At 38.2% G+C, this 23069-nt stretch overlaps 1 long non-coding RNA gene across 2 annotated transcripts in view; it reads right to left on the bottom strand.

Annotated features, from left to right (window-relative positions):
* Nucleotides 1-22879, bottom strand: part of LOC110017700 — a 48503-nt gene extending 25624 nt beyond the window's left edge. For both annotated transcript variants that reach the window (XR_002293187.1, XR_002293189.1), the window contains exons 1-2: nucleotides 22631-22879; nucleotides 17684-17787 (exon numbers count right to left, since the gene is read on the bottom strand). This is a non-coding gene — a long non-coding RNA (uncharacterized LOC110017700). The remainder of the gene's footprint in view (nucleotides 1-17683; nucleotides 17788-22630) is intronic.
* Nucleotides 22880-23069: the final 190 nt, after the last annotated feature.

Below are 23069 nucleotides of genomic sequence, written 5' to 3'. Positions count from 1 at the left end.
AACCAAAATTACGCGTCTCTTCCAATTTATTTCACTCTGCTACACTGTTCCACTTACAGTTGTGTTTGTGATTTAGGAAATGTTCTCACTTCCCTGGCCTTCACTCAGGCAGACTTTCACCCATACGGAGGAAGCAGAAAAGCTTGAGTGCAATGTGTTACTGGGTCATCAGATTTCTCTCTGCTTAAACTATTTTCACAGTCTTGTTCATTCCAAGGAACGTGTAAAACCTAAATAAACCAAAACAAGAAATTGTTGCAGAAGAGCTCATTTTCCCTACTCCAGTCTACTTAAGAAGTCATTAACATTATATAACTATTCGTGTCAATTTGATACATTTCTGAGACCCCTATCATACTGGCGTGATCCAAACTTTCCCTAAAACTCTATCGTCTGTTTCCTGTACTGTAGTACATTATAGTTCCACTAGGGGCAGTAAAAGGGCTTTTCCTGGTCATGTAACCCTTGTGCTATCTTAGATGACCCCAGCCTTACATTGACATGTTCTCCCTACCATGACAAAGGTGGATAAAGGTGGAAAGTCATTCGTTCATAGGTTAATTGGCAACTCTAAATTGTCCATTGGTGTGAGAGTGAATGGGTGCGTGATTGTGGACATTCTGCCCTGCTACAAACTGGCAACCTGTCCAGGGTATCCCCCTGCCTTCACCTACAAGCGGCCGGGATAGGCTCCAGCATCCCCGTGACCCCAAAAGGGACAAAATGGATTAGAAAATGAATGAATGTTGGATTATGTAATTGTAGTGCAAAGGTGGAAAGATTTCATGTAATCCATGGACACCATTGAAGATCACAAATCATTGAAGAAAAAAGGTTCAGAGCACTGTCTGGTGGGTCTAAATGACCCCGCTCCCAAAGTTAAAGTGCCTAGGATAGCACAAGGGTTAAAAACGGCTGCTTTTATGAAATCTCATAAACACTTCTGGCAGGAAATGTTTTGCTGATTTTCAAAACCTCATGATGAGAATAATTTATCTATTGTTACTCATTTACAATGACCACTTGTTGTATTAAAAGAATTTGCAAAATTTGTTGAAAATGTATTCTTAAAAATAAAGTTAAACCATATTAAAAAGGTCTGTGTCAAATTTGAGACAGTGGGGTACATAGGGTGTTTTTTCCTGAACACGTGTGAATATTTTTGCTTCTTAAACTACCATTGATGTGAACAAAAACGTTCCAAATCATCCAACGTATCATAACTGATACTGTCAATATGTCATTAAGAAAACAACATTGCAAAATAATTATTGATTTCATGGAACCGATTAAGAAACATTTTACCGTATTTTCCGGACTATAAGTCGCACCGGAGTATAAGTCGCACCAGCCCAAAAATGCATTATAAAGTAGAAAAAAACACAGATAAGTCGCACTGGACTATAAGTCGCATTTTAACTTTCACAACCTTATATGACACAATCATAGCAGACTGTTTATCTAATAATTTCACAGTAATTTTTTCTCAAACTTATTTATTTATTCTTTTCATGAAGCATCATTGGCCAACTAATACTCTGTTTTCATCCTGTATTTGTAGAAACAGTTTTCACTTTTATTGCATTTCTGAATCTATGAAATCATTGGAAAATAGAATATTATGTTGTTAGCCTTCAAGATCTTACTGTAAAAAAAAGTTTGCTGATTCTCTGAGTCACTTAACATACTCTTAACACTTAACATACCTCATACATCAAATTGACCCAGGAACATCATCTCTGTTCCTCACAAATGAACATAACAGGAGGGTTAACAATGTATTTATTTCAATTTATTTCTAATATAAGTCGCTGCGGAGTATAAGTCGCACCCCTTGCCAAGCTATGAAAAAAAGGGCGACTTATAGTCCGGAAAATACGGTAATTACAAAAAATCTGAATTTCTTTGATGTAGTGTTATTTAAAGGGTAAAGAGTATGAGTAATAACATTTAAAATAACTCTACTATATGTTTGAGTGTTTACCAAAGATACTCTTTTTTTCCGTGCTTAACACAGAGTATTAAAAGCAATCTCTGCACTGCTTTCTGAACAGGTAAAAAGAAAATGATGCCACAGAGAGATGGAGGAAATAGTGTGTCACATCTAAACACATGTGAATCAGACAGACCAACATAGAAGGAGAAAGAGCTTCATTCACTTCATGGAGCTTTGATCTCCTTAATGGGGTCCTGGCCTTTCTCTAGCTTGGATGTGTCGCCACTGGCGACGGGGACAAGGGGAGGCTGACAAGGCAGCTCAGACATAACACACTCTACATTGATTTCTTTACTGTACCTAACAGAGGTCAAAATCAAACTGACTTTCAATCCAAGAATAAAAACGAATCTGTGCGCTTGTTTGGCAAGTATTTGCACGGTTTTCATGTTGTGGAAAATTAGTTTTTACTGACAATAAAATCTCCTTCATGACTATAAACGGTCCAAACAAAAAGATCCAGCATGGAACAGACAATGAGTCGCGGACTACAAAAGGTTTTTAAACCCCTCATTTTTGTCGCTGTCTTTGAACTCCACCTATTTCCTGACCTCTCTTCTGCTATGTGTCGTGTGTGTCACGGTCACTCCCTTCATTTCTCAGGAGTCTGGACTTTCTTTCTTTGATATTGTCCAGGATTAACTTGGAGCTGTCTCTCCACTCGCGTGGGTGTGCCTCATATAAGTGCCTTTCTATTGAATCTAATCAGTAACCATGCCTGAATACACACATTCACACACAAACATGCAAACACAGAATGAATTCCCTAAGAGGAGCCACAATATGACACTTTAACTATAGAAAAGACTACAATTCAGCTTTTGTAAAAACAGCAGACTCTTTAAACAACAGTCCACCGCACATTGGCACGTTTCCGTCTTTAGTTTGTTAAAGATCAGGAACCAAACATGGCTTTGAAAACCTATAACAGCTGCAGTCGGTCTCCCTCATTTAACTACCTTGAACTTCTAACTCCAGATGAGGTTCAGAAATGTGTTGGCATCCATTTTATTTTATTTGGTACAATCTGAGCCTACAAAAGCATTCAGCAGAAACCATTATACAATCGGAAATTATCCCATCAGGCTGCAGTTGAATGCTTTCTGCTAATGACAACACTTTTCCAAGACATATCCCAGTTTTGAACGAGTAAATGTAGGAAAATGTTGATGTAATGTAAAGTCCGATGTTTGGTTACTGTCATTGGAGGCTGTTTTACGCACTGACAGTGTTACACCCAGGTGTTGTTGGGATACATGAAGCAGAAAACACTCCACAATAAAGAATTATAAAATACAAAACCACTGTGTATGCTTCTTATATCAACTGTATCCACTGAATTCTTCACTTTAGATCTACTTTAGGTCTTTAATTCATATATCTTTGTGTTTGAGAAAATGCACAAATTCCCAAATCAAACAAATAAAAAACTTCTAATTTATCAACAAGTCAGTTTCTTGCTCTAATTCTTTTTTTGATTGAAAGTATATTTTGTAAATGCTATGGATTTTCATTTATTGAAAAAGTCCAAATGCATGTCCTTTACAAGGCAGTTTGAACGTCGTAACATTTTACAAACGTTACTGTAGCTTCTCTATTAGAGTTTTGGTTTTATATACTGCAATAAATTCTGTACAACAGAACATGGAATTACTAAAAAAAACATTTTTTATTGATTAAGAATTCCAGTGAATAAAATGTGCATTGAGGCTTCAGTTATCAGTACAGTTATGGGATGGGTTTTGAAAACCAATTCCTGCTTGGATTGGGAACCAAAGGTCTTAACTACATTTATCCTGATCTCTGTGATGTAGGTCACATTGGAATCTGCTAAAGCACCTTCATGATTTGGAGTAGGATGGATTTGGTGCAAAAACTGGGTGGAAAGATGGTTCTTAAAGTGAAAAACCAACAAAAAGGTTGGTTTTGCCACAGTTGTCTGGTTTAACATTGAAGAGAACCTCAGTGGGGATTCCAAAGTTGATGTGAAGCAGGTATAGTCCTTTCTGTTGTCATCATCTTCATCAAACTGACCGGTCGAAACTCGTTTCATTTGATCTTCGCCAGCATCTCCATCAAACAAATGTTATTCTGCGCTCTGCAAAATATTATTTTCTTCCACGAAGATTCCAGAATAACAACAGTGAGGGAGAAGGGTTAATGGGCCACATGTTAAAGCTCATGGGAAACATATTGCTAGCGCAACAGGAGGCTTTCCTCACATTGATGGAGAGGGGCACAAGAGGAGGAGGGGAGGAGGGGGGTACAGCACGGTTCACTGGTTCTCAAACTCCTGTGGAGCTTCAGCTTCACTGCCACCCTGAGCCTCCTCTTTTCCCTCCTGTCTCGCCTCTTTCTTCCCCTTCACTGCCCTCCATAGCACTCTCAAGCTTTTTGCCTTTCTTTTGTTCATCCCCCACTAAACCTCCTTACTTACTGGCTTTTATCACCTCCTTCAGGCCTCTCCATTTTAACTCCCTATCTTCTTAAGAAAAATTCGTATTTTCTTAAACATTATGTCACCCCATGTAATATTTCTCCACATCCTCGTGTAGCATGTCCACTTGTTCATGCAGACTTCAGTCTCAGCATCTCAGGATTTTACTGTTCACAGTAAATTACATTAGATCTGAGACCCACTTCATGACTAAAGGTCAATATTGACTTTCATCATACAGAACAAGGTAAGACAGAATGAGGAAGAGGGTTGGAGCGTCATCAGTGCACTCTTGAGCCTTCCTGCTTGCGTTTTCGTTTGAGTGCCCCTCGCCTTTGCGTTATTGACTCTGGCTTTCCCTCAAAGACAACACAGCCACAGTTTTCCTCCCTTCACATGTAGGTTTCCGAAGGCTGTTTCGAGTAAGTATGAAACAAATTAAGTTTGGGAAAGGAGCTCCAACGCATCCAAGGACCTCCAACAAAACTAAACGGTGTTTTGAGGAACTAGCAAACAGACTCATTTATCATTTTACTATCTTATAAATTAACCTTTAATCTAAAGGGTTGTATTTGCTCTACTGGAAAGTTTTTCAATTACTGGATTAAAAATGAGTTCTCTACACTCTCTTGAGATCCTGGAAGAGTGGAGTTAAGGGCTGTAAAAAAAAAAACGAATCGAGAAATCTGTGTGGTGGGGCCCACTCACGCTCTGTGAGCACACATCCCACACACTTACGCTTGTCAATCCAGTCGTCTGTTAAAATCGCACGCAAGTTTTAACATGAAACCTTCTTTCAGGTGACAAAAAGCACACACTTGTGTTTCAACAGTTCCTTCCGCTCGTCCCTACCTGGCCCCAGCAGGTCTTGTTTTGGCGGAGCAGGCATGTGCAACCATGCAAATGAAGATGTGCATGCATGTTTTTTGGGGGGGTTGGTTGTCGTTTTTTTTTTTTTTTTTTATTTCCTTCTACAACACCATAACTTTGAATTTTATAAAGATTTCCAGCTGCAGTTTTCAAAAATCCAAAAACCTACCATTAAAATGTAATTACAGGATTTAGGTTGTACAATAATTTGTGCACATATTTACTTGCCTCTGTATGGCAAAAGGTTCCTTGTCTTCCTTCTGGTCAAAGCATTGAACCAACAGCCCCTTTCAATCAAAAACTGCCAATATGTAGCTTTTTTTTGCAGTCTCAAGAGACATGGCTGTTGTCACAGGTATTGATCAGAATTGGCTTCAATGACAGTGATGCATACATGACACCAAAACAGATCGTTAAAGTTTTAGCTGACTTTTCGTTTAAGAGCTCTCCACAAATGAGCAGGTTTTGTTAGAAACAAACAAGATTTTGAACAAGAGTAATATCAAAATCTGCCTACTTAGTGGAAAAATATGCCTTACCTATACATTTTGTTTTAGAAATGAGCACATTAAGTCACTACATGCAGGAGCTTTTCGGATCATAAAATCAAGCAAAAAACTTCAAATAAGAAAAAGAAATCTTCACTGGGTAGATGTAAAAATTAAAACATTAAATTTTGTAACCAGCTTCACCATTCCAACTTACTAAGATTTTATTTTTTATTGTCTAATCTATATTATAATGTAGTTTTTGACATGAAAATGTATACATCTATTTTCCTGATTCTGGCCAATTTGCCAACAATCAATTTACAAGCAAAAAAAAAAACATAACACATTCGATAAATTTAGGATAACTTCCTTAGGAATACAAATGGAGAATAACAGTAACTTTATATTTATTCATACAAAAGCAAAGCTAATTCTGCAACTGTTCATGATCCATTATTAGACAGATAATGGAATTATAAGGAAGTTCAAAAGCTACATCGGCATGTAATCCAAATAAATTGGATATTTGAGTACCATATGATCAGGATTTTCTGATGACTACATTGCTTAAGTCAATTTACACATATTAATCATCCATATTGTGCAATTTGGCATGTAAACCTCCTCAATTAGATCTCATATTTAACAGCTGCTAACTCAAGTAATGCACCTTTTTGGGAGAAGGGGAGTAAATGGCAGACTTTATTATTTAATATAATTAATAAATTCTCAACATATGTTAACATTGTCATTTGCATAGTAACACTGTAAGTACACTACATCACAAACACAGCTCTTGGGTTTCCTCATTTTTTAAATAGTCTAATAGTGTTTAATCAGTTTGGTTGACTGTAGTTTTTGTAAAAGCACGAGTTCCCCACAAAGGTTATGGTTAAAGGAAACCAGCATGGCATTTCACACACACTTGTGCATGGTTACACTGACAAAGGTCAAGAGGAGAGAGCTTCAATGTTTACCATCGCAGTATGAAACCATGTGTTTTCCTAAGTGTGCCATGTGTGCAGTAGAGTTAACATACTTGTGAGCTAAACTACCTCAGGCTTTCATCAGTCTGCCAGTAGGTTTGCTTGTGAGTGAGTACCTTCAAAGATAAGAGTTTGACAAAAGATTCGAAGTCCTGAACAGGTCGTATGTGGCGTTGACCCTCCTGAAATTTGTTTTCTGTCTTTCAAATGAGAAAATTTTTATAAAAACTGTAATTTTTCCTATTGTTTGCTGCAATTGCTCCAAAACAAGCCAGAAAAAGATAAACATCTGCATTTGTAAAAGTGACAGTGAACAATTTGGATGGGCAATGACCGGCATAAATGGTCAGTGTTTATTAGTTGACACTGTTCACTGAATGGGATCCTTTCCTTGCTTTGGTAGAGGTCATCTTCTGGTCACAGTGGTAGGGTCAGAAAGTAGTCCTTTCTCCTGCTGTGTCCCCAGCCATGTGTAGAATGTGGGTCATCTTCAAAGAAGCTGCAGGAAAAGTGAACTCCTACTGGAAAAAGTCCATGTGTTTTGTTTTCTCTAAAACTGTGTTAGTACTTTGAATGAAAAGGATTTTTTTTATTATTTGTTTCTGCCTCAAAATACAAGATTTTCAGATCTAGGCATCATGAGAAACAACGGATTTTCTTGGATGCACTTGATCATCACATTTGATAGAAGATGGAGGTTCCCATAATTACTCACTGCAAATGTGTATTTTTTTTCTTTAATGTAGGAAAATGGTGGAAACACCAATATTTTGATAAAGAGTACAATCTTTAAAAGTGAAAACTTAAAGTGGCAAATCTTGGTAATGTTGACGTTTGAATGGAATATTTGACAGTCTTGTATACAGAAAGCAAAACTATATAAAAATGTGTCAATCTCCTTCAGAATGAATGATAAAGCAAATACAAAGCAGAGATCCAAATGATACAGCAGCCTTTGTAAATGTGTGATATTTTCACGGATATGGTTCAACACTGGTTCATGGCCAGCTCGTAGCAGAACCAACCAAAACCAATAAGTGATTTGTTTTTCACAATTTCTGCTTCTGCCTAAGGGAGGGGGACAGTAGCTTACTTGCAATTTTAAGGACAGATCCAGTTTTTGTAGCCGAGGCAAGGATTACCAGGGCCCCCTCTCTGGAGCCAGCTCTAGGCAAAGGGGTCACTGATAAGTAGCTGGATCTTCAACCATGAGTTCCAGTTGGGCTTTCCCAAATGGGTCATGTAGTTGGCCCTCCAGTGGGTTAATCACCTGTAGGAAGGTCAGGGAGAAAGCTTGGTGTTTCTCGTACAAAAAGAAAGCAGTATTTTGTTTGTTCTGCTTATGAGGTTTACCATATTTTCTGCACTGTAAAGGGGAACAAGATTATGAGGCGCATCGTCAATGAATACCGAACTTATGTCATATATAAAGTGCACTGAATTATAAAGTGAGACAAAAGAATCTGAGATAACTCTGAGTTAATAAAGCCAGACTTTATTAACTCAGTTCACAATAACTCTAGAACCTGTTTCACGTTAACCACGTTAGCGTATTCACAACAGGAGTAACTCCTAACCTTGTTTGCAAAACGAATGCCACTAAATTATAAAAAAAACACACACTACCCACATTAGTGTATTTCCCATAACATCGAACTTTTTGCAACTCATAAAAATTCCAGACTGCCATTTTGACAGAGTGTTGGATACCTCTTAAAATTGCTTCGACGTCAACAACCAAAATTAATCCATATTGTCATTTTTTGAATAAAAATAAGGCTTTTAAGTGTGTCTTATAGTGCAGAAAATGCAAAAGTTCTTTTCTCATGTTCTGATTTGGGCTTCAGGGAAGTAAAGAATGTCACTGGGATTTGGGTAGTTTTTGCAAGAGTAAAAAAGGTAGGAAGTAGTTAAGGCGCCCGTTAAACTGCAGCATTTTCATCTCAAGTCTTCACTTTCTGTGCATTAAAGAGTTTAAAGTACTCGATCTATTATTCTGCATCCCAATTAGTATCTAAGTTTTTTTTATTTTACTTAAAATGATCTCTAATCAGTTATGGAGGGAAAAGAATGCTCACAACAGCTGATGGATCCAGACTGCAGAATCCTTCTCTCTTTACGCCAAATTGCAGTTTACAGTCCTGACAACATACAGGAAATTGCCTCTGTCGTGTTTCAGTTAAGTAATGAGAGACCCTTATTTTGTGGATTTTTTCTGGCTCACAAAAGCAGAAATGAGTTCTACCTCACTTTCCCTGCAGCAAGATAATAATACAGCTTCCCAAGCTTTATATAGGTCTATATTACATTGTTAAGTCTGCAAGCAGGCCACTCAGAGCCAATGTACGTATGGTGTCATCATTAAAACTCTTTCCGGACCAACCAGAGTCAACCAGCAGATAAGACAGTTAGCAGCATGTTCAGATTTACAGCTGCTGCCTCGGGGAGAGAATAAATATTAATAAAGGGAAACCTGAGTTCATACAATGTTACATGTCTGGCAGCCAGATGAGACTCAGGATACGTAGTGATTTTAAAGGATATTAGGACAGAGGAACAAAGAGAGGTGTGTGGTTTTATTGTAATGAAAGGGAGATAACAGTGATAACACAAAGGCCTCTAAGATGTAAGACTGAGTTAACGGGAAGAAAAAGGAGTAGGCTACTTAACAGGATAAAATTTGAAAAGCTGTTACAAAAAATGTGATAATACAACCTTCCTCAGAATGTTTTCTAAACTTTAAAAAAAAACAGCAAAATGTGCATAAATATATTATACATTTCTAAGTACTGTGAAAAGAAAACAGTGTTCACAACTGCCTCAAACAAAGGTAATATTTCTACTTTTAAACATTGGAGTCAACAGAGAATATTTCCTTCTGCAACCTACCTCCAGTGGTCTTTGGAGGAACTGCAGTATTTGACAATTTACTATATGTCTCAAATCAGAAATATAAATCACGGCTTAGAAAATATCAATAAACTCCAACTCAAGTGTTTTTCCTAGCAAGTGTTTCCTTATTTTCTGAGCGATAAGGCGCACTTAAAGCCGTAATTTTTTTCAAAAAGCAACAATGCACCTTAAAATGCCAAAAGGTTTGTATATGAATGCGTTCTGGCTGTACTCACTGATGTAGAAACGATTTTATGATCATAAAAAATAACTTTTAGGTCGTTTTTCTTTTACTTTTTTAAAATAATAAAATTATTGCTCAGGCTTCAACAATTGTAACTAACACATCATCTTACACTCACCTTTTTCTACAACAATCTTAATCTATTTCCTATATTAACACTAAGTAAAGCACATTGTCATAACAGACAGAAAACACTCTGGGGAAGCCTTGGCTTTTTAAAATACATCTTTTTGTCATTAGTCAACTCAAGTTTTATGCAAAATGTCAAAGTTTCTTGTCAACACCAGAAATCAGCCTCTCATAACCTCACTCTGATCCTTTACCTCGCACCCATAAATAACCCTCCTTCAATACCAAAGGTCATCTTTGTCTCATCCACTCCACTTTCCCTGCTTGCCTCTTTTTCCTTTCTTTGATTTACATCCTCTGTATTAAAACCCTGGGCATCCTGCTCTTGGGGAACACAGAGTCTTAATTTCTTTGAGTAAATTTAAGTGGCGTGGGCTCGTTTCAGCGTGTTCGGTGTCGGGTTTTGCAGACTCCCCAGTGTGCAGCCCCACCTAGTGTGACTCTGCACCTCGTAAAGAAATCAAGCCTGAGTTTTGGGGAAGACCTTTCTCCCCAAGCGAGTGTTGGGTTTCACTGCCAGGCTATGGACTCTGTCTTAGTGAAACAAGCAGTGCTAACAAAGACAAGGCAATTTAGCCACCTGAAAGGGGATACAAACAGGCACACACACTGCAAGGTAGTTCTGCTTTCAATTATAAAAATTAGAAAAAAAGCATAAAGAGCAGATATTCTCCCCCTTTTCTGATATGACAAAAAGTACATCCACCATCAGATTTGGTGTTAGTACTTTAAAGATTAATCACATTGATGAACAGCAAGTTTATTTTTTTGTACTAAAAAAAAACAAAAAAATAAACCAAACTAAACCACCAGTTCCTCACATTCCATTGCAAAATTTGAAGAAAACTCAAAATCACTAATTGTTGTAATTCCTTAAATGGCCACAGGAGGCTGGCTTCAGATGGGAGCAATGTCTCATTGACTGCTCTATTAGTCCAACTTGGCTGTAATTTACTAAGAGCTTGGTAACAAAAACCTTTTTCTAGTGCTATTGCCTAATTTTTTATTCTTGTCAACTACAATTGACATTATTTTTACCAGATGTTTTGATTTAATTAGAGCTCAAATTCATGCAATATTTGTAGAGTATTTTTTTATTTGTTTTTTGGCTTTTGGAGAGAGATGTCCACATAGATGGGAGACTATTTAAACAACCTTTTTTTAGCTGCAAAGCTGGCTTGGGTGTGGTTGGTAGTCCGAGTTCCTCATGCGATTTTAGTAACTTGTTTTGCTGTGCTGGTCTCAAGTCCAGGTAGATGTAGAACCTGGACTTGAACTGAAGCAAAATCAACTGTGGCGACCTCTGAAGGGGAGCCGAAAGAAAAAAAAACCCTGTATGATAATTGCAATATTTTTTCCTGTATATTACGCAAACCCACAGGGGCAAGGTTAGATAAGCGTGAGACTAAAGTGGAGGACTTGTGAAATTCTAAAGCACAGAGGCAAAACAAGGTTCATTTGAACAGATTTATGGCCACTGGTACCCAAGCCATGTCCATTTAATTACATGCATTGCAAATTAATAAACCAGAGAAACTCGATTATTTCCACACAGGATTAACTCTTCAGCTGCTGAAATCTTTAATTTTGTAAACCTGAGGTGACATATATAGTAAATCTTTTGTTAGTAGCCTGTAGCCTATCTTTATTTAAGAAGGTAGAGTCACAAAGTAAATTTATAGGTAGAAAAATAAAAAGATAAGTACATAAGTACCGGTATATTGGGGAATAACTTTAGAATGTTTAAATTAAATGTACGTGTATATAAATAGTCTCTTTCACAGGCCCTTTTTCACATAATAATTCACTTTCCTTTGACACCTGTCCCAGATTTTTTCCAAAAACCTGTTTTGTTACACAGCTGTTTACCTTTTTCACGCCTGGCCATGTTTACCGCTAAAAATATTTTGGTACCTCCCATTAACCACCAACATTTCAAGCCATTATGCAACCATTCAAAGTTCAAGTAAGTTTGTGTGAAACAGAAACGTTTTTTGACTGCTGAACATGGTAATATTAGTTTTCCTTTTTGAATTGATTTTTGAATTTAATTTGCCGGTATTTGAAACGTGATCCTTGTACTTTTTCATTATCTGTCCATGCGTTTCACATTCTTTCCATCACTTACCTGGAAAATTAAGCTCATTAGGCTGTCAGTTCTGGTGGGATTTGTAGTTTTTAGAATGGGAAATATGTTTTTCCATTTAATTTGCTTAAAAAAGAGATTTTCTATATTTATTTATGTGTATGCACAGTATATACAAATGAAGGTGGTGCAGTGGTAGGGCGGTAGACCTCTGATCGGAATATTACAGGTTTGATTCCCGCCTTGCCTGCCCATGTGTCAAAGTGTCCTTGGGCAAGACACTGAACCCCACATTGCCTGTGGTGGTTATTGATTTGTTTCACTATCAGTGAGTGAATGTATTCATGAATGGGGCTGTGACTGTAAAGCACTTTGGGCCTTTGAGGAAGGCAGAAAAGCACTGTATAAGCATAAGCCAGTTGCCATTTACCTATATCTACATATACAGGCAAACATTCAGATGTCATAATGCAGAGAAAGACTGACATCTTTTTTATATATCGTCATTTCCTCCCTAACTGACGCACCAAGTGAAGTGATATAATATTCCCAAGAGAATAAGAGCATGCTGCATGTCATCTGTTTACAGAACAGATGTCTGTATCTGAACTATAAGAATAGTGAAAAAAGAAAACAGTGTTCACAACTATTTCAATCAAATGTAATATTACTACTTTTAAACAAGGGAAACTGAAAAACACAATAAAAAATTAACTCAGCTAAAATATCTTTTCTTAAATGAATATTTTTAAAAAGCCTTTTTCACTGTATTTCTTTTTTCTAAAGGCTTCTCAGATATATGTGAGTCCTAAATTAACTTAATCCCTTAATCCTTTTTACTGTAAATGTAAGTGTGATAGAAGGACGTTGTATAAAATCAGGATGAGAATTCAGAGTGGAAGTGCTTTCACACCAATTTGAAACCAGTCTCTGCTCAGGGCAACATAAAGTTTGCCTTTTCCTGCTCTGGGAAAAGCCCTTTGTAAACAGATTTTTTTTTTTTTTTGACGTGTGCATACTTGTAATAATTCTCCCATAACTGTCAGTCTGACTTTGTGTTTTCCCACATCAATCAGGGTGCATTTTATTTCCCAACAACAACTTCACACAAACCGGCTATGTAGGATAGACTGGAGGGAAAATTGTGTAATGTGACGATACGTTCTGAATTAATTGCATTGTACTCCCTTACAAGTGGGCCTCTACAGATCCTGCTGTGATAATGATTGAGGGCTGAACGTCTTGCTGGGAGGGAGATATTATTATAGCCTATAATGAAACATTATGTGCAAAGGAAAGTGGTGTGTAAGTATGAGGTGGACAAATAAGCATACAACATGTAAAGGTATTATAGAAATCTTTTTTTATAGACGTCTGTATAATTTATTGGTACACCATTTTTTTTCTTTTTATCTTAATCACAGATTTTGCTGAGTAATGTAATGAATGCCTTCTTGGATGAACAGGTGATACACCGGAGCCGTCTCCAGCCTCCGATGGTTTATTTTCACGCTTTGTTCCCCCCTCATTCCTCCGTCTTTTTAAATGCAGTGCAAACATGATTCAGCACACATGTCTCAGTGCTCCCTCATCGCTGCCACAGTTTGAAAGACTCATAGGTGTGGCATCACAACACTATGAGGTTTCAGAGTCAGTTTATGAATCAAGAGATCCATGATGCAATTGTAGTCTGTGTTGCATTTAATGGGTAAGGCCTGTTACGAAGTCAAGGGTGTAAATACTTGTTGAGTGAGTTAACTGCAAGCCACCCTTTTAACATTTTGTTATGTGGTTTCGGAAAGGACAGACAGCAGAGCGGGAAATTGTTGTTGTGACTAAAAGCTGAGGAGAAACAAATGCTTAAAAAATCAAAATCTATGTGAATTAACAGCAGAAAAGGTACTGTAGAATATGGATGTGTTCATCTTCAACTCACAAGACACTAATTAACCTGAGGTCAGGGCCTGAGGTCACAGGTCAGTGTTCATGAGGAATTGGGCCCACTGACAAGCATGTGGGTATACGTTTGCATTTGTGCTTATGAGAGTGCCTGTGTGGCCATCAGCACGCCAGAATGGCTTGGTTGTGACAGGCCCACAAAGGAAGGTACACACAGATAAGACAACGTGTGTGTAGGAAAACGACTTCCACTGAGACTTCACAAACACACCTGGAAGATACTCTTCCAAGAGATTAAAGCTGTAAACACATCTACAGCAAATACCATTCATTTGGAGGCTTGACTTTTGACATTGGTTAAGATTATGGTCTTTATTTCTGATGAGCAATTGCACTTCTCTAAATACTATTTAGACCAAGTGGAACAGTCATGGAAATAGTTTGGCAAAACACTAAACACAAAGATTAGTGTGGCTTAGCTTAAAAAACAGGGATAAAGCTGACTTCCTAGTGTCTTGTTATTTTTTGTTTCTAATGGTTTTTCCATCAGCTTAAAGGCAGACAGATAACAGAAGTGAATGTTAGTAGAGATAGGAAAAAAACCACACATTGAACATCTGTATATGCAAATGCCTCAGGGTTGCTGAAGAAACAGTGGGTGATGCAACAGGCCAAATGTATTACATTATAGCACTGATCAAGTCCAAAAATGTAGTAATAGGTAATAGTGTAATTGGTCATTACATTCAAATGAACCAGTCTTCAATTGAAATGGATAAATTCAAACCTTTAACATTTTTTTATTTAACAACTTTAATGTCTCTTCAGAAGAGAACATTTGTTTTCAAGACGTGACAAAAGTAGGGAAAGAATTTGTTCTTGATTCAATGTTTTCTTGTCTCCAAGGATTCATTTATCAGCTATTGGAAATGCACATTTAAGCTACCAATTCCAATGAAAAATCCATTTAAACACACGTAGATGGACGTTTCGGCCTTCTGTGTTCAAACCTCTCACGTTTACGCGCAGCTAGGGTCTGCTTCAAAGCGAGGGTCTCGCTTCGGAGGACCGAAGAGTAACAACAAACAAATAGGAGAGAGGAAAGCTGGGGAGTAAATTACATCAGAATGGTGCCTTATGACAAGTGAAAAAAACACAGACAAAATTTGAATTAGTGTGAATCACAAAAATACTTGAAAATATCTGCTGAGTAAATGTGGTGATGAGATGCAGAAGCTTACCAGTAAAGTAAAAGTTACAGTTTCGTTGGACCTCCCGATTTTCCTTTCTGGTTTACTTGTTTCTTCTTGCTTAGAGCTTGTTTGTCCCCCCAGTGAACCGGGAACTAGATGATATTCTTTCGGGGGTTTAGTCCCCGTAAGTGTTTGATTTGCCCCTGATAGCTTTGCTATCAGTCAGACAACTCGTGCAGTAAAGACATTATTTTTACATTATTTTTGTTTGGCATAAGGCTCCGTTCAATGACATAAGACAAGATCTCCCTAAAACTTTTGGGTAATAACTACCCCTAGTGGAGCACACAGGTGGAAGCCGGGGAGGAGGGTGGGGCGACGAACGCAGCGCTTGCGGTAAAGGAAGAGAAGGAAAACTTGCACACCTGGACTTAAATAGGACGCTGAACAGGTGAGTTGATTAAACTAAACCGCCCTAGAGAGTGACCGAAGTAAAGCAGTGCTAAAGTAGTCTGCCTGAAATGCTCCCAAGGTCGATCACTTGTGAAAGCAAATTGTATGAAAGAGTGAAATTGATCAGCATTGATCAGCATAAACCGCAATGATTAATTTGCCCTTCATGATCGTTTTCTCAAGTGGTTGGCACTTCTGTGTTTCGAAAAGGACGCTACCATCTGAGCCACTGGGCGGTTCCAGCCAACTGTTGTGTACTTGAACAAGACACTTCACCTGCCTTCAGTGTGGCTCCACTGGTGTGTGAATGCATATGAATGTCCTGCTGATGGTCATTGGGGCGCGTATTAGCAGCCACACCTCTGTCAGTCTGCACCGGGGCAGCTGTGGCTACATCAGTAGCTTACCATCACTGGTATGAATGTATGAATGAATAATGGAGACTCAGTATAAGCGGTTTGAGTATCTGGAAAAGCGCAGATAAATCCAATCCATTATTATTCATATTATTATCCATAAGTCACTACCTAATCTGAGTCCTTGATCGGTCAAAGTTTAACTGGTTTAACTTTTTCTCACATGCACAGTTGGTGCGTGTTTTGTATAGAGCCCTAAAACAGACAAAAAAATTGTGTATCAACTTATGGACACAAGAGTTTTTAATGCGGAAACATGCATATATGTGTATTTACACAGGCTTTTCATCGGAAGCGGTTGCTCAAAAGCATGTTTCCTAGCATGGTGTGAACGTAGCATCAGATGGTAGTGAACCATACTAGGTTTTTTTGCAAGTGAAGTGAGTTTCATGCATAGACAGTATATGTCAGAGAACACACGGACCCCTCCTGCTACGCTTACCAACTGCATTGCAAAAATCCTATAGACTTCTATTGGAAAATAAACAGTTATTACTCATTCTATTTGACAGAGTAACCATTCTTGCTCTGCTACCTTTTTTTTAACATCTTCTTGCTAACTTTTTTAAGTTATATTCTTTCTTAATCGCAAGTTATTCAAGTTATAAACTGACCAATCAGATGTCTTAATAAACAAGTTTACTCATGATTGGCGACAGCAGTTTCCCTACAAATGTGACTCAGACTGACTCGGAACAATCACTGTGGGCTGGCTCCAAATGGTAGCACCCCTATTGCATAAAAATGGCGACTGAATTGGCTTCATTTCACTGGAACCTAAGGTAAGGCATTTTCTACAGGTGAAGTCATACCCACTTTGTCCAGTGATATATATTGTCTATGGTCCCATGTTGTCATGTGGACTAGAAATCACAGGTTGTATATGCTAATAAATCATGTTAAGATTCTACTTTGCCAAACATTTGCATTCATGTGTGATCCCAAGGCACTGACACTCTCTTAACAATGTTTATTTTATTTCAAAAATGCAATTTGCAAAAAAGTTCAAAGCAACATCAGAGAATCTGAATCTCATCTGTGTTACAGAAGCATAAAACCCTCCTCAACTTTCCCGTGTTTACTTGTTTGCTGTTTTTTGCAGATCACATGAGGGATCATTTACCTGTGGGGAAGTTTTTGTAGGGTATGAAGTGACGCATAATGGCATGCTGGGAATTTTTTTACAGTGTGTAAAGAAAGTGAACCAAGCAGAAAACATCACGTGTTGACAAACTCCTCAGATGCTTCAAACCAGATTAAACGAACTAAAGGTGTGAAAGCACCCGTAAACACTTTGCCACCCCACAACACGTTGTAAAACCTGCAATATGAAAGAGTGAAAGGCCAAAGGTTGCCTCAGACTCTTTCCTGACAAGGGAACAGAAGCTGTTCTGTGCTGCATGTGAGCAGTTAGCAATAGCTTGTTGTGGAAGTTTAGTTAAAGAAAGAGAAATTATCCATCTGGCAGAAAGAAATGAATCTGATTCGCCCAGCATGTGCTCTTTAAACATTGGTCCCAGCAATTTTTTAAATGATCTATGTTGACAAGACTAGCCTTTGGTCGGGTTAAACGACAATATATTTTCCTCACCCTCACTTTCCTCTTCATTTTTCTTCTTTGCTGAACACATGACCTTATGAACTCCATGAACCGTTGGACTGCCGAGTACATAGCATCCAACTCTGCGACAGGATCTGAAAGAAGATGATAAAGTGATGATGATTAGAAAGGAGGGTTTTTTTCTAGTTAAAGTACTCAAACTTCCGCTCTGATTCTATATAACTGCTTTTACTGATCCATACATCCTTAATAAACACCAGCATGAAGGAGGAGGTAGATGAGTGCTGCCTCCAAGCAGCACGCTCCACGCAGATGTTCAGGGTTAACCGTTTTGACACTCATTTCGTTGATGATTCATACGGTCATATTGATGGTGAGGGAATTCATCTGTACAGAAGAATTGCCAACGGACAGTTAGATGTGTTATGTAAATAATTGATAAAAATGCTACTCCATTTATTTCCCCTTTTCTTCGCAAGTTGTGCGAAGATAAACAGGAGATGCAAAAATACTTGGTTCTAGGAAGGAAGATTTTGGTAGTAAATATTTCTTTTTTGTCTGAATCACTTCTGAGAATTGGACAGCAAAGCAGCCAAGCCACTCTCGAAAAAATAACTTGACAGTATCAAAGTAAATGCAAAAGGTGCAAAGCAAAATTGTTGTTTTCACTGAGTCTGACAAACTGTATTCCAACACAGCTGTCAGAGTAATGTGTGGGTGTGAGCCTTCCTCTATGCATGCACTATGTTAGTGAATTTGACTTGGATTTGTCTGCTGGTCATTCATCTCCTTGTGGATTTGGTCCACAGCTGCAATGTTTCAACACGTCGAGATGTGGGAGGCTCTCTCTCTCTCTGGTTACAAGTGTTTTGGCTTTTTAAAAACAAAAACATTTGAACATGAACTACATGCTAGTATCAGCTAGAGCTGTTGTTTGATTAACTTTTTTAACGATCAATTAATCATGACCTGTAATTAATGAATCTACTGTAATTAATCTAGTTTCAATTTAACCTAATAATTGCTGTGGAAAGCCTCATTGTGAAGTCTTTTAATTCACATTTGTGACAATGTGGCACAGTAAAAGATCAAAATACAACTTAAAAAGTGGCTTTATGAAGTTTTTTTTTATTATTGTAACAGACTTCCACCAGCCTTTACTTTCACACCACCAAGGGGTATTTTTTTGTCAATCTCAAACAATAAAGAATAAAAAAGCCATTAAAAAAACATCAGATCCAGAGTTCTCTAATCTGAAACATTATAAAAAAGACAGTAGGATCACTTTTCTGAGAAATCTAAACACTTCAAACTTCTTATTAACAATACGTAGGATGACACAAATTAATCCAGTTTATCAAACAGCAATGCAATAAATAAGACATGCTAGTTTCCTTTAACTTGTTTGAATTTGATTATTTTGAAGACTGGGATGATTCAGAATAGAAAGAGAGAAGAGAATCTAAGAAGGATGAATGAACGATTTAGCTATTTGACTTCGTTTCTTTTTTGTTACTGGACAAGAACAAGCGGGAAGAAGTGAACTTTCTTTTTGAAATTATGCTTTGTTTGACTTATCATGATGTTTACAAAATACAACTTTCCTCCACTGTTGCACAGGGAAGTTGGTGCATGGTAATGGTTCTGTGGCATCTCATATAAAATCAATGCATGGAAGATACGGATGACGTTGAAATCAGATTTATTTATTTTGAAAATCTTTACAAAAGGATGAGTGACACATCTCCATGTTTGGATTCATGAGATCATTTAGGTACTTTCCCAGTACGGTCAAGTTTATCATATACTGCAGGAGCTGCGTTTGAATGACAGCCAATTTCAGCGGTACTTCCATCTCTGTACCCCAGTTTGACGACTAGCTGTCCAAGGAGAGAAAAAATAAGAATAAAATTAGAGGACCTTTTTATTATTATGTCGATACAAAGAAGAAAAATGTCATAAAGTTTAAAAGGAAAAGGATTGGCGTGTCCTCAATGTTGGTCTTGGACTCCAACGAAAGATTACATCATCAACACGTCACACGCCAAAGTCCCTGATTGGTTGACGCGACAGGAATTCTTTGCCAAAGTTTTAGATATTTGAACTCTGGATATAACCCAGAGTTCAAACGTGCCGCAGGACCTTTGATCAAAACTGTACATTGACGCTGAGCACCCCTTGAATTGGGTGTGAACACTGCTTTGGCAAATTTCCAACACTAAACCTTGAAAAATTGCTAGCATTAGCGCTAGTTTGCTACACCAACAAAATTTTACAGTAGCACCACCTGTAACAAAATAACCATCAGACATCTAAGATTTGGAGGCATCACTGCAAAACTTCATATACACTATAGTGAACGTGGGAGTTGGTCCATAACCAACTAACCACACAAAAGAATGTTACATAACCCTGCACCAAAGAACCCACAATGCCCTCTGGTATTTGGAGATTTGCCTGCAGAACAGCCTAAACTACTACTCACAAATATAAACGTCCAATTTCTGAAGCATTATTTGCCCCTAATGATCAACTATTAAACCAACAGAAGTGGTTTCATCCTAAGACTGAGCTAAGTGAAATGTAAACTCAAATGGTGGAAAGCAACCAGGTGTCTTTTTTAGGTCAATTCAGATCTACTGCATGGCAGTAACTCTATTCACATAAATCCTTGCCTTAAAAAGCCAGACATTTTTGCCCATTAAAACTGACTGTAACTCATTTTTTACACTTGGATGCCACGGTAAGAAACAGTTATTACTGTAAGTATGTACTTTCATGTACGTAGAATTTAAAGAGGGATAGAGTAAGTCTTGACCTTGGACATAAATCAGTAAATGACACGTTGGGAGGGTTTAACAGTTGTGAAACTGACTTAGAATCAGTCCCAGCCAAGTCCCTTAAAGTTTTAAGAAAAAAGTTACGTCTAGGAAACTTACAAATACTTTGGAGTATGCTATTCTGGGGCAGCCAGATGTACAAGTGCACAAAGCTCAGCCCCTCAATAGTGGGATGGGATGGTTCATAAAGACCCAATTTTGTATAATTTATGTAAGATGAGTTGGGAGGTGAACTCTGATAACCCAGACAGAAGCACTTTACAGGGAAAATCACTTCCTGCTGTGATTTTTCCAGCTGTTTAGTGAACTTACATCAACAAAGTAGAACGATTTCTTGCAAAAGGGAGTGCGCAAAGGAAAAAAGTTGTATAATTTAGCACCAGGTGTTAAAAGCGTATATGGCAGGCTATTGGTAACATTTAGAACACAATGTGACTTTAATTTCTTCACACTCAAACACCCTTCAGTCTGTATGGAAAAGTAGAAAAATGTATTGCTACACATTTGGTTTTTTTTTATGAAACAAAAAGTTAATGGAAATAATGGAAGAATATTGCGATAAAGTTAGATTTCTTGTCTTATTCCACCTGCATCTTTTATGACTAAAACTTGAGCAATATTTTTAAATGAAATTCAGTTTGTTATCATATATTAGGAATGCTTTACAATGTCAGAAACAAAGGAAGTCAACAGTGGGTTGAGAGGAGGGCCAGAAGGACTGCAAACCATCACCCTCTCAAACCTTCATCAACGTCAGAGCACCTTGTGACTGCATCCTGCACTCGTGTGGAAAACTACTCGTGCGGCCGCATGAAATCAGGCCACGGCACAATCGCTCTTCGTGGAAAAAAGAACAAACTCTGACTAAATTAAACACTGTGGCCACACTGTAAACACCCACATCGATAACTCCCATGTCTTACTCCTGACAGAGTGGATGCTCACAGGGAGTGTTTGCTGGAGGATTACTGCACGCTCACTTGTCCTCTGCAGCACGGACAGGAATCACCCTGGTTTCCCAACATAATAGTGTTTACAAAGCTGTGTCAATGTCCAGATCAATGCAGGGGAGGCTGCTTATTGTACACTCGGGGAAGAGCCTTCAATTAAAGTGTGTGGGTTCGGATGGGCATTGAGTCAGCACATACTGAGTTGCACACGCATGCTCCATCAAATGTATCCTTGTCCACTGGAGAAGACACACAAGTGCACACACTCTGAGTCAGCGGAAATGGTAGCTCTGTGACACTGCTAATGAACCCAAGTGTTATTCTTCAATTTACCTGTGGATCAGGCTGAGAAACTCCTCTCAGCAGCACTCTAGTCGGGATTCCTCCTCCTCCTCCCATTAGAAAAGACTCCTTTCTTCCTTATCTTTTACTTCCTCTGTATTCTTGCTTTATCATGTCTCAGGTATCCTCAATAGTCTCTCATTGTCCCCCCCTTTTTTTTGTTTTTTTTTTTGCTTCCTCGTCCCATCGCATGCACAGCAATATTGTGAATTGCAGCAGTCCGGCTTTCTGTGGCGGCCAGATAGCTGCCACATTATGTCAGTACTTATCAGCTGTTCCGTTTCCATGGTGCCTATCAATCTGTCATTGAGGCAGATGAAAGCGTTTTTTTAGACCTGCAGTAGAGCATCGATCCAGAAGAGGGCTCCCTTTATATACAAAGACATCCATAGAGTTCAAACTAGTTAAAGGCATGATTTAAAAAACTCACAGAAGAACTCAACTGAAAGGATTTTTGACTTTAAGAAGCCTTAATCTCATTTGGAATTCACATCCTGATTTTGCTGTTATGGAAATGAAAGCTCAATCAGAAGATATGTATAGTGTGGATTTCATATTCAATAGCAAACAGAAATGAAGCAGCTCATAAACCATATTTATTTTATCTAAGCATTTTTTATTTTTGCGTACTAAAATACACAACAATGTAATTTTTTATTCATATCCAATGTATCTTTATAAAACCCAGATCAATAACTGCTAGACTTTTGGAATGACTCAAAATATTAATATTTATATTATGATGGCATTTTCTGTTTAAATAATGTATTTATTTAAGGAATATTTAAGTTTATTTACCATCACATGTACTGTACCCAGCAAGGACTTTTTTTGTCCTACCTTACCTATTTTAAATGATGTAGTTGACTTGATGATCTGGATCAATCAACGCCCATGTTTCCCCCCTTTTTAGCCATTTTACCTGAATCCCCTCCTCAGGAATCCATCTGTCCCTCTCTTCCCCTCCTCTTCCTCTTGCATATGTCTCAGCTGATGAACAAAGAAGCCCACCGGTCAGCGTTGGCCGGCCAGGTGCTGCACATAGATACTCTGCGTCACGGCGCGCTTTTTCCGCGGAAAGCCTCCTGACCACGACTCACCCGGCAAACGTTGAACGGCGCACGCACGCCGGAGCCGGTCCTACGTGTCCCGACACACACGCTCTCCGTGCCTTGCAATTTGGGATTCCTCTTTTGGTGGTTAGAGATAGACCAGGGGGGCGGCACTGCGAAGGGCTGATGATCCACAAGACTGGAAAATGTGTGCCCTCATCTGATAAAAGAG

This window comes from Oryzias latipes, chromosome 24 (genome assembly GCF_002234675.1).
Source record: "Oryzias latipes chromosome 24, ASM223467v1".
Taxonomy (NCBI): domain Eukaryota; kingdom Metazoa; phylum Chordata; class Actinopteri; order Beloniformes; family Adrianichthyidae; genus Oryzias; species Oryzias latipes.
This window is presented reverse-complemented; position numbering and strand designations above follow the sequence as displayed.